Source organism: Tachyglossus aculeatus, chromosome 23, assembly GCF_015852505.1.
Source record: "Tachyglossus aculeatus isolate mTacAcu1 chromosome 23, mTacAcu1.pri, whole genome shotgun sequence".
NCBI lineage: Eukaryota > Metazoa > Chordata > Mammalia > Monotremata > Tachyglossidae > Tachyglossus > Tachyglossus aculeatus.
The window spans coordinates 27,117,260-27,123,259 of NC_052088.1; the positions used below are offsets into that span (position 1 = coordinate 27,117,260).

General features: G+C 40.1%; 1 protein-coding gene across 1 annotated transcript in view; it reads right to left on the reverse strand.

The window, feature by feature from the left end:
- KIAA0825 (KIAA0825 ortholog) overlaps window positions 1-5,780 on the reverse strand; it is a 330,993-nt gene extending 325,213 nt beyond the window's left edge. Inside the window, exon 1 of the mRNA XM_038765660.1 lies at window positions 5,753-5,780. The gene's annotated coding sequence lies outside the window, so the exon portion shown is untranslated. The remainder of the gene's footprint in view (window positions 1-5,752) is intronic.
- Between the last annotated feature and the right edge of the window lie 220 nt (window positions 5,781-6,000).

A 6,000-nucleotide genomic window follows, 5' to 3' on the forward strand; every position in this document is an offset into this window, starting at 1 on the left:
CTTGGAATGTGGTCAGCCTATCAACAATAGAAGAAATTCTCACCAAATCACCCTGACTGGGCAGGGCATGTAAAGAGATGGAATAACAGAATAAGCACTCTCCTTAATGCTTAGTAGAGTGCTTTGTACACGGTAAGCACTCGATAAATATGATTGAATGAATGAAAGGATACCCAATATTGCTATATGTTGAGCTGGAATAGGATGCCTGCAAGCAAACTGAGACAAGCTGGCTAAAACTGTGTGACATTACTGTTTTGATGTGTATATAGCTATAATTCTACTTATTTATACTGATGTTATTGATGCCTGTTTAATTGTTTTGATGTCTGTCTCTCCCTTCTAGACCGCTAGACCATGAGCCCGATGTGGGCAAGGGCTGTCTCGCTTTGTTGCTGAATTGTACTTTCCAAGCGCAAATGGTATGCGCTCAATAAATAATAATAATAATAATAATAATAATAACGGCGGCCCTGAGCGGCCTCCACACTCCCCCGTTGCCGGCTGAGTGGAAAATTCACCAAATCCTGAGTCATATCAACCCACAGGCACCCAAAGCAACCTGTAACTTATATATATATATATATATATATATTCAATTATTTATTCAGCTATCTCATCCTGACATTCACACTACTGTTATTTACTTACTCCTCGTCTTGCTCTCTCATTTCTATTTTTGCCTGTCTTCTTGAGTAGTCGTAGTGACAGTATTAGTAATAGTGGTAAAAGTAGCAGCCTTTATTGTGCAAGGGAATATGTGCTTTGTTGTACTTTTCCTATCGCTTAGTAGAGTGCTTTATACTCAGCACTCAAATACCATTGATTGATTACTGGACACCTTATAAGCATACATGTCTGGAAATACATATACATACACACAGAGATGCCTTTTTATGGTATTTGTTAAGCGCTTACTATGTACCAGTCACTGTTCCAAGTGCTTGGGTAGATACAAAATTCATTCATTCAATTGTATTTACTGAGCATTTACTGTGTGCAGGGCACTGTACTAAGTGCTTGGGAAAGTACAATACAGCAATAGAGACAATCCCTGCCCACAATAAGCGCACAGTCTCATAACAATCAGGTTGGACAGTATATATCATCATCATCATCATCAATCGTATTTATTGAGTGCTTACTGTGTGCAGAGCACTGTACTAAGCGCTTGGGAAGTACAAGTTGGCAACATATAGAGACAGTCCCTACCCAACTGTGGGCTCACAGTCTAAAAGGGGGAGACAGAGAACAAAACCAAACATACTAACAAAATAAAATAAATAGAATCCCTCAGGAGGTAATGCAAAACAACCCTATATTGATGCACAATAACAAAGCTGATCAGTTCATATTTGTCAAAATCATCATTAGTAACACTGATCATCATTCAGTGCATTGGTTTCAATCTGGGAGATTTAGAAGGCATAGAACTGGCTTCTTTCCTTCAACGACGCAAAGCATAAATTGATGACAATGACACCTTGAATCTATATAGTGCCTTCATTTTCTTCATAGTGATTCCACATCAATTACCTCATATTTTCCTCACAACATTCAAAGGAGGTAAGAAGAGGCAGGTATTGTCCCTACCTAAAATATTTAGTGAAATAGAGAGATATTAAATGATTTGCCAACAGCTGGGACTAGTCTCCGAGTCTGGACTCCTGACACCAGAGCCAGGTTCTTTCCATAAACCATTGGCATGTATGAGCATTACCCTCAGGAGCGCTAAACATTCAGAGAATTCTGGAAGGCTGCAGAAATCATTCCCTCAGAGGCCTCCAGTCTTTCCTTTCTTCTCCTAGTCTGACAGATCCTGAGTATATAGGTCTGCAGGGCATAATAGGAGGCTTAGTTTAGCTTTCAAGTCAGCTTCTGCCCAAATGTTTAAGGGGGAATCCCTCTTGGTCAACAAATGTGTACACCGATGCTTTGGCAATGGGTGCATTTTTACTGACTTGAAAAGTAATGAGAATCCATTATAGATTGCAGGCGTAACAATCCTCCCCCCACAATCCCCCAAAAGACACAAATTAAAACATGGCACTGTGAAGTCATACTATGTTCCTGGCCACATGCACTTTCATGGGATTAAAAAGAAAGAAAGAAAGAAAAAGACTCTTTCTACTCTAATTCAAGCTAGAGTTCTGCTGATCCAAAGCATTACATAATTACTAAACCTTCTGGTCTGCACACATTCCTCTTCTAGAAAATTAATTCGTTAAATGTGACAATGTAATTTTTAAATACAAGTTTCTATAATACTTCTCTTATTCGGCTTACTAGTCAAAACAATGTTGTCAAACCTCAGTTTTATGGTTTTATGAATCCATGCTCTAAAAATCACCTTTTGAAAAACCATGACTGAAAGACGCTAATAGTTACTCTAAAAGAGGATTCAAAACAAAGCAGTTCTTACTCCCAACAATAAAATGAGAACAAATTCAATTTTGCTGTGAAAATTTTCCTGAATAAACCAAAGCCTGAGCATCGTACATAGGGCAGAGGTAATGCATCTGGACCCAGCTAATATTAACATGAATAAACAGATTCAGAGCTTAGAATTTAACCTCAACCTTCCCATATTAAATTTTACTTTGCTATGGAAAATGTGACTTCCTTTTTCAAAGCAGTATAGGCTTATGGGGCTTAGAAGTCTTCTTGGACATTAAATAACTCATAAAATGTTTTGATGAATAAAATATCAATAAAAAAGGACATATGGATTACATTTTTAATGAAATATGTATGGGCTTAAATATTAAGAAGAAAAGTAGTTGAGAAAATGTGGTTTTATTTTGGGCAAACCCAAAATATTTGAAAAGTAGTTCAAGAAGTTTTGCTGAATCCACAACACTAATGGGTTCGCCCATCTCTAATTATGCAGCTACACTGTTTTAATTATCTGTAATGAAACAGTCAAATAGTTCTCATGGGTACTAGCTGAAATTTCAAAGAAATAATCTTAGGCAATGGCATTTTCTTCAAGGGTTTTATTTCTTTCTTTTTTTTAAAGTAAATCAATTAGAAATGCAAGTTAGTAGACCCACAGTCCAAAATATTCTGCAAGCTTGCCCACTTCCAAATGTAATCTATGCATGGGATGCATTTGTGTTGAAACACTTAAACCTTCATTATGAAGAATGCTCTCCGTCCCCAAGAGTTTTCAAGGGATTTCACACTAGCAAATTTAAAGGAAAATGCATTACTTTGGCAAAAAGCATCCTAGGTGCTTAAATTTAAAAAAAAATTGGATTTTCATCATTTAACTTGAAATTATGCCAACATGTTGAAACCATAAACACACTTTTATAAACAGTTCCCAGAAAATAGGGATTTAAAAGGAACAGCATGGCCCACTGGAAGAACACAGGCATGGTAGTTAAGAGGACCAGGATTCTAGACTGTAAGCTCGTTGTCGGCAGGGAACGTAACTACAACTGTTACACTGTACTCTCCCCGTGTTTAGCAGAGTGCTCTGCGCAAAATAAACCCTCAATACATACTAATCCCGGTTCTGCTACTTGCCTCCTGGCAAGTCACTTCACTCTTCTGTGCCTCAGTTTGCTCATTTATGAAATGGGGATTAAGTCCTACTCTCTCCCATTTAAATTGAGAGCCCCATGTGGGATAGGGAATGCATTCAACCTGATTATCGTGTATTGACCTCAGCACTTAAGAAAGTTCTTTTTTTTAGTTCATTTTACTTTATGGTATTTGTTAAAACACTATGTTTCAGGCACTGTATTAAGTGCTGGGGTCGATACAAACTAATCAGATTGGACATGGTCCAATCTGGGGTTTATATGGGGTTCACAGTCTTTTTCGGACTGGAAGCGCAGAGAAGTGACTTATCCAAGGTCACACATTAGACAAATGGCCCAGTCAGGATACAAACTCAGGTCCTCTGACTCCCAGGCTCGTATGGTCTTTGTCTTAGGCTATGCTGACAGTGCTTGGCACAAGGCAAGCATTTAACAAATGCCCTAAAAGAAATTGGAAACTGAGTAAATCCACGGAACCTATGATTTCTTTTTTTTAATGGTATTTATTAAGCACTCACTGTATCCCATGTACAGTACTAAGTGCTAGAGTAGATACAACATAATCAGGTTGCTTATAGTCCAGATGAGGTCACTGAGGCACAGGGAAGTGAAGTGACTTGCCCAAAGTCACACAGCTGACAAGTGGCGGAGCCGGGATTTGAACCCATGACCTTTGACTCCAGAGCCCGGGCTCTTTCCACACTGAGCCACGCTGCTTCTCAGGGATATTATTATCCCTGCCTCCCCTTTCCTGGAACTGTGAGTCTCTTGTGGGGTGGGGGCAACATCTGGCCTGACTGCCTTGTATTCACGCCAGTGCTTGGCACAGTGCTTGGCACATAGTGCTTAACCAATATGATAATTATTATTAGTAGTAGTAATAATAATTGTGGCATTTGTTAAGCTCTTACTATGTACCGGGCACTGTACTAAGCGCTGAGGTAGAGACAAGCAAATGGGGCTGGACACAGTCCCTGCCCCACATGGGACTTGACAAATACTATTATTATTATTATTACGGTATTTGTTTGTATGCATTTCTTACTCCATTTATTTTATTTGTACATATTTATTCTATTTATTTTATTTTGCTAATATGTTTTGTTCCGTTCCCTGCCTTCCGCACGGTAAACTCGAGTCTCCACCCTCGACTCTCTCCCGTGCTGCTGTGGCCCAGCATGGGGGAGTTTTGGCTTGTAGCCGATGGCCTTCCACTCGCTAGCCGCTGCCCAAGCTAGGAAGGGAATGGCTATGCCTCTGCTGGCCTCTCCCTCCCGTAGCCGAGACCGGTAGAGGACTGGAAACTCCCCAGGTGCGACCCTGAGAGGGGAACACATATTTTACTGTTGAAGAAACTGAGCCATAGGGAAGTTAAGTGAGTTGCTCAAGGTCCCATCAGACAAGTAGAAGAGCTGGGATTAGAACTCAGGTCCTCCGACTTCTACGTCACCACTCCTCTACTAGATCACTCTGTATATATGTTTGTACATATTTTTTTACTCTATTTATTTATTTAATTTACTTGTACATATCTATTCTATTTATTTTATTCTGTTAGTATGTTTGGTTTTGTTCTCTGTCTCCCCCTTTTAGACTGTGAGCCCACTGTTGGGTAGGGACTGTCTCTATATGTTGCCAATTTGTACTTCCCAAGCGCTTAGTACAGTGCTCTGCACATAGTAAGCGCTCAATAAATACGATTGATGATGATGATGATGATGATGATCACTAGGCTAGACTAGTATTTTGTTGAGTGCTATGTGTCAAACACTCTTCTAAGCACTCAAGTGACACAATAATAATAATAATAATAATAATAATAATAATAATAATGATGGCATTTGTTAAGCACTTACTATGTGCAAAGCACTGTTCTAAGCACTGGGGGTGGGGGGGGGATTACAAGGTGATCAGGTTGTCCCTCGGGGCAGTCCCAGTCTTCATCCCCATTTTCCAGATGAGGGAACTGAGGCCCAGAGAAGTGAAGTGACTTGCCCAAAGTCACACAGCTGACAATTGGCGGAGCGGGAATTTGAACCCATGACCTCTGACTCCAAAGCCCGGGCTCTTTTCCACTGAGCCACGTGAGTTGGACACAGTCCCTTAGTCTCTGGCCCGGGGCTTATAGTCCAAGTATGAGGGAGAAGGGGTGTCAAATCCTTGGTTTACAGGAGAGGAAACACTGGTTCAGAGAAAGGACTTACCCAAGGTCACACAGCAGGCAACTGGCAGAGCCACGATTAGAACCCAGTCCTCTGACTCCTAGGCCAATGCTCTTTCCACAAGACCACAGTGTCCCTAATCAATAAAAAAAAAAGAATTTACCTGGAAGGAACACTAGTACTTCTGTCCATTCCTGGTGACATACAAAGGGGTTTTTTTTTCCTTTTATAAACTGATAAAACAACTGCTTTCAAATTCATTCTGGCACAAGTGATAGATGTAACCCACC